We start from the raw sequence: 11,473 nt of genomic DNA on the forward strand, positions 1-11,473 counted from the left end.
GTGAAAGCGGAACTTCAAGTGCCTTCAGGGTTACTTCAGCCGATCATGATATTCGAATGGAAATGGGATTGAGTCACGATGGATTTTGTATTTGTCTCGAGTTTATGGCAGTGTGTATGTCGATACTTGGGAATTTTTAGCCCTATTTCCACACGGCCAAGGACACGCCCATGTGTCCATGCCGTGTAGGTTAATGTACCTGCATAAAAAACACGAAAAATAGATAAAGTAAATAGGAGTGATGTTAGTGCTGGGTTGCCTCCCGAGAAGCACTTATTTAAAGTCTAAGCTCAACTTACATCATATTTGCACGTTCATGGTGGTTCGAGGAGTTGAAACTCCTCATTCCTGCTATCAATCCTATCAAAATAAGGTTTTAGACGAGTACTATTTACCTTAAAAGTGCCGAATTTAGAATGAGTCACGTCGACTGTACCATATTGGAAAACGGTGGGTACCGCAAAAGGGATTGCTCCATTAGGTTCAAAAGTGGCAGCATGAGGGTCTATTTCATCTAACAGTACTTTGTCTCCAACCTTCAGTTGATTCGATTAACCTTTAAGTTTATCATGACACTACTTTGGTTCATCGTGTATTCTCGATTTCTTCCTAACTTTTGTTCGCCATTCATCTAGTTCCTCGATTTGTAATCTTTATTCCTCAAAAGTTGTTCGTGGATCCATCACTTTATCCCTAGGGATTTCCTGCACAGAAGTTTGAGCCAAGATGTTATTCTTATGGAAAGAATTCGTAATATCATCTCGATCACTAGATAGTCTGACGGAATCACGAGCTTGAAGTTTAATCGTGTCATCGCCTATAAGACGCGTTAGTTCTCTTGTACCAACATCAATAATAGTTCTAGCAGTTGTTAAAAATGGTCTACCCAGAATTAAGGGTACGTCACTGTCCTCATCCATGTCTAAGACGATAAAATCGACTGGGAATATAAATTTGTCAATTTTAACAAGCACATCTTCAGCAATACCCCTAGGAAACCTAATAGTTTTATCTGCCAACTGTATACTCATCCTAGTTTATTTGGGCTTCCTAAGACCTAGTTGTTTAAACATTTTATAGGGCATGACGTTAATACTTTCCCCTAAGTCGGCCAAAGCATTATTAACAGCTAAACTACCAATTAAACATGGAATAGTGAAACTCCCTGGATCCTTCAATTTACTAGGTAGTTTATTGATAGACCGTAATTTATACATATCTCCATCCCATGCTTAGTACATTTTATGGATGATTTTTCCTTAGATTTGGTGAATTCGATGCTCTTAATGCCTTAATTTCATGTTTTATACTTAGGTGAGCATAAAAGAGTGAAAGGAACGAGAAACAGGCGAAAAATGGAGAAAATAGGCCAACGTACGAAATCAACATAGCTTGGACTTCCTCACACGGGCAGACCACACAGCCGTGCCCCTTTGGCAAGGTCAAAGCACGATTTACACTGGTATATCAGACGCTTGTGCCCATTTAACAGCCTTGACCACAGATTTAAGCAATCGCACACGGACGTGTCCCTACCGAGCCCAAGTTTAGTCCAATTCGAAAAAGGCCAATGTTAAGGGCTTTTAGGCATTCCAAAGCCTATTTAAACACTGGAGGAGGCACTTAGATGGGACGCACAGAGAAGGAAGCATGGAACTGCTCAAGGAAAGCCGATTGATCCAGCTTAGAAGTTGGATTCATCATCAAGACTGAAGATCTCCCTTCAATTTCCCTTCAGGAGTTTTGAGTTTTTCTTTATGTTTTGTATTCATTATTTTTCTGAGATGTTTGCCTTTTTAGTTATGAACTAAAACCCCTAAGTACCTAAGGGGGATGAAACCTAAGACGGATCTTGTTATTATTATCTGAATTGTATGATAAATATTTGGCTTATTCTTAATTATGTGTTCTTAATTCTTGTTTTGATATTCCAGGATATTGATTCAAGTTAAGCTCTTATTCAGAGGAGGAATAGACCCTGTCTAAGAGTAAATTTGTCATAATTAAGCGGAGTTGGTTGCGCGCCTAGAGATAGGGTGACAAGATTTTATCGGATTAGGGTGAAACCTAATAAGGGATCCATAGATCGAGTTAATGCAACCTTAGGGCGTTAATTAGAAAGAGATTTCAATTATTCAAACTAGGGTTAGACGTTGTTAGTCTCGAGAGAGATAATAATATAACTTAAAGATCTTTACGGAACAAGTTGAATGAATAAATTGTCCAATTCAGAGTCAAATAACAAGTGAAGTCTAGGTGGATTTTTCCTTAGGTATTGTCTTAATCAATCGAGTTTTCCAAAATGTATTTTCCCCAAATTTCTTTTCTGTGATTTCTTAGTTTAGTTAATTAGTTAGATAAACAAAACCCTTTTATTTTTTTTAGGCTAGATAATAAAAAAAAAGTTAATACTAGTAATTTTTGTTCCTTTGGGTTCGATAATCTGGTCTTGCTAAAGCTATACTACTATTCGATAGGTACACTTGCCTTCATCGTGATAATAGTTAGTTTCAAGAACGATTCATTATAAATATTTAAAACCTGTCACGAATATCACGTATCAAGTTTTTGGTGCCGTTGCCGGGGAACTAAGATATTAGGAACACTCGATTTTTATTACTTTAGCCATTTACTTTTACTGCAATTTAAATTTTATTCTAATTTTTATTACTAATTCTTCTTTTTCCCTTTTTCTGACAGGTTCTTATAGTTTATGACTAGAAGAAACCCGTCAGGACCATTACTTTTTGACAGTGAGATCGACCGCACAGTTCACAGGAACCGGAGAGAAATAAGGCGATGCCCAAGATACATAGAGGACGAGCAAGAGGACGATACTTCAACCACAATCGAGGAGATGGCTGAAAACCAAGAAAACCTGATACCTCCTGCGATTGTTGTTAATCCAGTAAATCAGAATCCTACTCCGTACACTATGTATGATTATGCTAAACCTTCTTTAATAGGAACTGAATCGAGCATAGTTAGACCTGCTCGCTGCAAATACTTTTGAACTGAAACCTAACACAATTCAAATGATACAACAATTTATTTAGTTTGATGGTTTCTAGGACGAAGATCCTAACGTGCACTTAGCAAACTTTTTAGAACTATGTGATACATTTAAAATTAATGGCGTTTCTGATGACGCCATTCGCCTTCAGTTATTCCCTTTTTCTTTGAGAAACAAAGCTAAACAATGGTTGAACTCGTTACCACGAGGGTCAATCACTACTTGGGAACAAATGATCAAAAAGTTTTTACTAAAATATTTTTCGTCGGCTAAAACGGCTAAATTACGTAATGATATCTCTTCTTTTGTGCAGATGGATTTAGACATACTCTACGATGCATGGGAAAGATACAAAGACATTTTGCAAAGATGCCCTCACCATGGGTTACCACTCTGGCTACAGGTTTAAACTTTTCATAATGGTCTAAAATGGTTGATGCAGCTGCTGGCAAAACCATCAATAATAAAACACCTGAAGATGCCTATGAATTTATAGAGGAGATGTCACTGAATAACTATCAGTGGCAAAGCATGAGGACAAAGCCAATGAAAACAGCTGGTGTTTACAACGTCGATTCGGTCACCATGCTCTCTAATCAGGTAGAACTCTTGAATAAGAAAATTTATGGTTTTCTTAGTTCTTCACAGGTTCACCCAGTAATGTAGTGCGAAGCAAATTGTGGTGGATCGAGCAATTCATAATACCCACCTTATGGCCACAATATGGAGAACGAGCAGTTAAATTACATGGGTAATAATCCTCAATCTCAAAACAATCTTTATAGCAATACTTACAATGCAGGTTGGAGGATTCACCCAAATTTTTCATGGGGAGGCCAAGGAAATCAGAAACCACTACCCCCTCCAGGCTTTCAGCAACCACCATACCAACAAGAGAAGAAGCCAAACCTTGTGGAGATGCTAACCAAATTCATCTCGGTGTCAGAGACTCGTTTTCAGAATACTAAGACGGCACTCAAAAATTAACAAGCATTAATCCAGGGGCTTGAAACTCAAATTGGATTGCTCGCCAAGTTGATTTTCGAACGACCACAAGGTAGCCTGCCAAGCAATACTGAATCTAACCCAAGGTAGCAACTCAATGTAATTGCCATTCAAGACGAGGAAGGGTCAGTGGTAAACCAAGGCCAAAATCGATGGTAAGCAAAGGTAAGAGTGAGGTAGGTCAAAACGAACAAAAATCGATAAGTCTAGAATATAAACCTCGTGTGCCATACCCCAATGCGACAAGGAAAGACCACTCAGATGAACAATTTGGTAAATTCATTAAACTTTTAAAGAAACTACATATTAACCTACCGTTTATTGAAGCACTTTCACAGATGTCGAACGCAGTCAAATTTTTAAAGGAGCTTTTAGCAAATAAACAAAAGTTGGATGAAAGGTCTTATGTGGAGCTAAACGCAGTTTGCTCAGCCATTCTTGAGAATAAACTACCCAACAAACTAAAAGATCCAGGGAGTTTTACGATTCCTTGTTTAATTGGTAGTTTAGATATTAATAATGCGTTGGCCGATCTAGGGGCTAGTATCAATGTTATGCCTTACAAATTGTTTAAGCAACTAGGTCTAGGGTAACCCAAACAAACTAGGATGAGCATTCAATTAGTAGATAAAATTGTCAGATTTCCTAGGGGTATCATTGAAGACGTACTCGTTAAAATTGACAAATTTATATTCCCAGTTGATTTTATTGTTTTAGACATAGAAGAGGACAGGAATGTTCCTTTAATTTTGGGAAGGCCCTTTTTGGAAACTGCTAGAACAATTATTGACGTTGGTACAGGTGAACTTACACTTCGTGTAGGAGACGGAACAATCAAACTTCAAGCTCGCAACCCGACCAACACATCGAAAATTGAAGGTGATTGTACAATTGTTCTACTAAGACTAATCATACAGTGTAACCTATTTTGTAGGAAATAAGTTCGAAGGACAGACATGAGCCATGTTCAATCCACAACATAGAATCTACCCATGAAGAACGAAGGTTACGAATCGATGAGCTAGATGAATGACGGACACATAAACCGAGAAAACACGATAAACGAAAACCATGCCATGATGAGCCTAATTCTTCCAAAAATCAGCTTCAAGTTGGAGACAAAGTACTACTAGATGCAGCAGATCCTCGAATTGCCACTTCTGAACCGAATGAGGAAACCCATCTTACGGTAACTAGCATTTTTCCATACAGTACGGTAGAGGTAAATCACCCAAAATTCAGCACGTTCAAGGTAAATAGTACTCGTCTTAAACCTTATGTTGATAAAATTAATAGCAGGGATGAAGAGTGTAAACGCCTTGATCCACCATGATCACACACCAGAGAGGTAAGTCCAGCTTAGACTATAAATAAGCGCTTCTCGGGAGGCACCCTGAGCACTAACAATGCTAACTTCTTTAAATTTTAGTCTTTAATATTTAATTCACTAACTGAGTCACTGAACACAGGATTTTCAGAACCACACGGCCAGGCACAAGGGCGTGCCGTAGGCCATGCGCATACCACGGGATGCAACACGGTCGTGTGAAAATAAGGCAAAAATTTCTTCCTCAACACGAGATACGATAAGTAGCCACGGTCGTGCGACATGGCCGTGGGCGAAACTGCCAAAATAACACGGGCGTGCAACACGCCCGTGTTTTGAAACCGTGGGTAAACCTCTCAATTTAACACGGGCATGCGCCTACATACACGGGCGTGAGAGAAGCGAACAGAGATCGACACGACCATGCAACATGGCCGTGTACACCAATACGCCTAATTTCAAAAACTACGAAACGCACGGGCTGAGATTAGAGCACACGGGCATGCCCCACGGCCGTGTGCCCCAATTTCTCTATAAACACCTATTATTTATTTTATTTTATTTTATTTTTATCTCTATATTTTGAAATTATTTTTTTATTTCCTTTTAATATTATTTTATCCTGAGTTTTTATAATTTTTATTCTTCGGCTATTTCATTACGAGTAATTATGCTTTAGTATACCTCTTAAAGAATTCCTGATTTTATCACAGTCAGAAAGAGCTCTAAAGCTCATCCTCGCATATAAACTAAAAACTCCACCAAGAAAGGTTCTCCACGGCTGTCATATCCTGCTCGACCACGACCATAGCTATCACCAGATATAATATTCTTTTGGTGCATGACTTAGGGACTAATGAACCTCTACCACCACCGGAGTATCCTTCTCTACTCTCGCGTCGATTATTCTCCAAAACTCCAGTTTAAGGAATTCATTCATCATTCAGGAAGTTTCACTTCTCTTCCTATATTATGATTATAAATCTATCTTTTTCAATATATCTACCTTTGTACATTGAGGGCAATGTACATCTTAAGTGTGAGGGGGTCTTTTATATAAAAAAAATCCCTAAATTTTGTTTTATTCTCATGCGATCTTCTCATATCATTATTAGAATGAATTCCAATTAATCTATAATGTTTATTGATATATCTTGAATTAAAACATAGGCATTTATGCATTGATTGTTTAAACTTTAAGACATTAGGGAATCAAGCATGATAAGTTGATTTTTGAAGAATTAAAAACTTTTAGGTTGTTTCCCCAAGTTTAGGTATTATTTTGAGTTGGAAGTCACAAGTTTAAACATCAAAAAGCCATAATTTTTGTGAGATCTTGAGCCTTTAGAGCATCTATTATTTCTTTCATGCTCACTTTTATTATTGCTTTGAGTGCGTCAGTATTGAATTGTTATTCTAGAACTTGCTTGATTATGCATGTTAAGACTACACCATTTGAGTTGATATGTCAAAATGATAAAGGCACTTAGGTTTAACCCACTCACTCCACAAAAGCTTACCTTCATAATTAACCCTTAGTAAACCCTTTTGAGCCTAACAAACCATTAATTGATTTACCCTCAATATTAACCCATAAACCATTATTGTTGAAATCCCCTAATTTGATCCCTATTTTTGTCGAGATTTGATTTGAACTAATTGCTTAGCTATGTTTTGCTCTTCTATGTAGCTGACTTGTTTTTAAAAAAAAAATTCTTACTTACATATTAGTAGTAATTCGGTATTGTTGAACCACAGTATCTAAATTCCATCTTCTGAGAAGAAGCTCACTTGTACTCAATTGATGTTTAATTTCTTTTTCTAGTTAGGCAATTTTTCAATTCAATCTCGATTCTAACCTTTTCTTTCAGCTTGTGACCACACCCCCTAACCAAAGCCACGTTACAACCCTCTAAAGACCTTTTGATTGATGTTTCATCTCAATTTATAGTGGTGGAGATTTGATTTTCATGTAAGCCTATGGTAATGACTTTTCACTATTGACTATTGAGTGCTTCATTTATTGTTCTTAAACACCTCGAGTGATTTGAGTGAATCTTTAGTGAGGATGTGAAACTCTGTGATATTTTGAATCAAAGGTAATTACTTGGATGAGGGGAGACACCTATGTTTTCATGATAAAATGCTCAACTTGGAATGTTTGAAACTTTGACGTTCTTTCAGTTGAATTTTCAATGTATGATTACCTATGGATTATTTTGAGATATTATCGATAGAAATTATAAGCTGAGAAGAATTTATTTTGATTATGAGTTGAGGATTTTGCTTAAGGATAAGCAAATGCTTAAGTGTGGGGGTATTTGATAAACCGTAATTTATACATATCTTTATCCCATGCTTAGCACATTTTATGGATGATTTTTGCTTAGATTTGGTGAATTTGATGCTCCTAATGCCTTAATTTCATGTTTTATACTTAGGTGAGCATAGAAGAGTGAAAGGAACGAGAAACGGGCCAAAAACGGAGAAAATGGGCCAACGGACGAAATCAACGCGGCTTGGACTTCCTCACACAGGCAGACCACACGGCCATGTCCCTTTGGCAAGGTCAAAGCACAAATTACACGGGTAGATCACACGCTCGTGCCCATTTAACAGCCTTGACCACGACCTTAAGAAATCGCATACGGGCGTGTCACACGGGCGTGTCCCTGCTGAGCCCAAGTTTAGTCCAATTCAGAAAAGGCCAATTTTGAGGGCTCTTAGGCATTCCAAAGCCTATTTAAACACCAGAGGAGGCACTTAGACGGGACGCACAGAGAAGGAAGCAGGGAACTACTCAAGGAAAGCCGATTGATCCATCTCAGAAATCGTATTCATCATCAAGATTGAATATCTCCCCTCAATTTCCCTTCAGGAGTTTTGGATTTTTCTTTATGTTTTGTATTTATTATTCTTCTGAGATGTTTACCTTTTTAGTTATGAACTAAACCCCTAAATACCTAAGGGGGATGAAACCTAAGACAGATCTTATTATTATTATCTAAATTGTATGATAAATATTTGACTTGTTCTTAATTATGTGTTCTTAATTCTTGTTTTGATATTCCAAGATATTGATTCAAGTTAAGCTCTTATTTAGAGGAGGAATAGACCCTGTCTAAGAGTAAGTTTGTCATAATTAAGCTGAGTTGGTTGCGCGCCTAGAGATAGGGTGACAAGATTTTGCCGAATTAGGGCGAAACCTAATAAGGGGATCCATAGATCGAATTAATGCAACCCTAGGGCGTTAGTTAGAAAGAGATTTCAATTATTCAAACTAGGGTTAGACGTTGTTAGTCTCGAGAATATAACTTAGGGATCTCTAGGGAACAAGTTGAATGAATAAATTGTCCGATTCAGAGTCAAATAACAAGAAAGTCTAGGTGGATTTTTCCTTAGGTATTGTCTTAATCAATCGAGTTTTCCAAAAAGTATTTTCCCTAAATTTCTTTTCTGTGATTTCTTAGTTTAGTTAATTAGTTAGATAAACAAAACCCTTTTAATTTTTTTAGGCTAAATAATAAAAAGAAAGTTAATACTAGTACTTTTAGTTCCTTTGGGTTCGATAATCCGGTCTTGCTAAAGCTATACTACTGTTCGATAGATACACTTTCCTTCATCGTGATAATAGGTAGTTTCAAGAATGATTTATTATAAATATTTAAAACCTGTCACGAATATCACGTATCATTTACTCTGCAAAATGGCCGAGCAAACTGCATTCAGCTTTACATCCGACGAACCATCTAACTTCCGTTTGTTTACCAGAAGCTCTTTTAAAAATTTAACTGAGTTGGGCATCTGCGAAAGAGCTTCAATAAATGGTAAGTTAATATGTAACTTTTTTAAAATGTTAAGAAATTTACCTAATTGTTCATTTGTGTGTTCTGTCTTTGTTACTTTAGGGTATGGAGCGCGAGGTGTGTATTTTCTACTTATCGGTTTTTGTTTGTTTTGGCTTTCATCCACCTTATATTGACTTTCCATTGTTTCTTGCCTTGGTTCTGGTTTAGGCTCAACTAACCCTTCTTCATATTGAACAGTAATAACATGAAGCTGCTCTTTTGGTTTAGCCTCGGTGTTGCTGGGCAAGCTACCTTGTGGTCTTTCTGAGATCAGCTTAGCAAGATGACCTATTTGACTCTCGAGACCTTGAATTGACGCTTGCTAATTTTTAAGCGTTGTTTCGGTGTTTTGGAAACGTGTTTCTGACACCGAGATGAATTTCGTTAGCATCTTTTCAAGGTTCAGCTTTTTCTCTTACTGGTAGGTTGGCTAAAAGCCTGGAGGTGGTGGTGGTCTCTGATTTGTTTGGCCTCCCCATGAGAAGTTTGGGTGATTCCTCCAACCTGCATTGTAAGTGTTACTATAAGGATTATTTTGAGGTTTAGGATTATTACCCATATAATTTATTTGCTCCTCTTCGGTGCCTAGGTTGAAGGATGGATAATCTGTGTTGGGCACTCCTTCTCCAGTTGAATAACACCTCATCACTGGATGTACTTGAGTAGAACGATACAAACCATCAATCTTTTTATTTAAGAGTTTTGTCTGATTTGATAACATGGTGACTGCATCTAGGTTGAAAACACTGGCTGGTTTCGTTGGTTTTGCTATCATGACTTGCCACTGATAGTTGTTCAGTGACATCTCTTCAATAAATTCATAAGCCTCATTTGGTGTTTTATTGTTTAAAGTTCCACCGGTGGCTGCATAGATCAGTTGCCTTGTTGAGGGGTTTATACCATTGTAAAAAGTCTGAACCTGTAGCCATAGAGGTAACCCATGGTGAGGGCACATTCTCAATAAGTCCTTGTATCTCTCCCATGCATCATAAAGAGTTTCTAAATCCATCTGCACAAAAGAAGATATATCATTCCTCAATTTAGCCATTTTAGCCGGCAGGAAATATTTAAGTAAAAATTTTTCGGTCATTTGTTCCCAAGTAGTTGACCCTCGTGGTAACGAGTTCAACCACTGTTTAGCTTTATTCCTTAATGAAAAGGGAAAAATCGAAGGCGAATGACATCGTTAGAAATGCCATTGATCTTAAAGGTGTCGCAAAATTCCAGAAAATTTGCTAAATGAGTGTTTGGATCCTTGTCCTGCAAACCATCAAACTGAACAAACTGTTGTATCATTTGAATCGTGTTAGGTTTCAGTTGAAAATTATTTGCAGCAATAGCAGGTCTAACTATACTCGATTCAGTTCCTATTAAATTGGGCTTAGCATAGTCGTACATAGTACGAGGAGCAGGATTTCGATTCACTGGATTTACGGCAACCACAGGAGGCAGCGGATTGTTTTGATTTTCAGCCATCTCCTCGGTGTTATTGGTGTCATCCTTGTGCTCTTCCTGTATATACCGTAAGCTTCGCATTATTTCTCTATGATTTCTATGAGCTGTACTTTCAATTTTGCTATGAAAAAGTAGAGGTCCTGAGGGGTTTCTTTTTGTTATAAACTATAAAAACCTAGACCCCTAATTGACTGAAATGACTGTATGACTAATATGATTAAGCATGATGATGTCCTATTGATTGATACTGTATGCCCTGTTTACATGCATGATATTATGTGATAGCATGTCATATTTGTATATTGCCTTGCATTGGGTTAGGGAGATACAATGTTCGGAGGAAGTGTATTGAAAGGCCTTGAGCCTAATTTAATGGTAGCTCAGCTCCAAATTACTGTCCAGTGTCGCATCCGGTACTTTTTGGATAGTAGAGATGGGTGGGTTGATTATATCCCCACATGGAGTGTAAGGTTGGACAAAGTTTGAATGTAAAGGCTGGCTGGGTAGGATTTGATACTGCATAACTGTTACTGTACTGAATATTGATACTGTAATGGGCTTAGGCCCAAACTATGATTGTATTCTGACTGCTTGTTTATATGGGGATTACACACTGATTTTACATAAACTCACCCCTTCTGCTTAATCTGTTCAGGTAATCCCCAGACATAGGCGGGTCGGTGCAACAAAGGACTCAATGGTGGCTACACGTTTTCTGTTACACTGTTTATTAAGTATTTAAGATTTTACTTTTAATTGGGAATATTTTACTGTAATATGACCTCTATGGATTTTTACTTAACTTGGGATTTGCATTTTTGGTTT

The 11,473-nt window shown here is 37.5% G+C and overlaps 2 non-coding genes across 2 annotated transcripts; one reads left to right on the forward strand and one right to left on the reverse strand.

Moving 5' to 3' along the window:
• Nucleotides 1–3,293: 3,293 nt before the first annotated feature.
• Nucleotides 3,294–3,400, reverse strand: LOC128294323 (small nucleolar RNA R71). The gene has a single exon (XR_008284635.1). It is a non-coding gene; the product is annotated as a small nucleolar RNA R71 (small nucleolar RNA).
• Nucleotides 3,401–10,128: 6,728 nt separating this feature from the next.
• On the forward strand, nt 10,129–10,235 carry LOC128294948 (small nucleolar RNA R71). The gene has a single exon (XR_008285255.1). It is a non-coding gene; the product is annotated as a small nucleolar RNA R71 (small nucleolar RNA).
• Nucleotides 10,236–11,473: the final 1,238 nt, after the last annotated feature.

Source organism: Gossypium arboreum, chromosome 6, assembly GCF_025698485.1.
Source record: "Gossypium arboreum isolate Shixiya-1 chromosome 6, ASM2569848v2, whole genome shotgun sequence".
Taxonomy (NCBI): Eukaryota; Viridiplantae; Streptophyta; class Magnoliopsida; order Malvales; family Malvaceae; genus Gossypium; species Gossypium arboreum.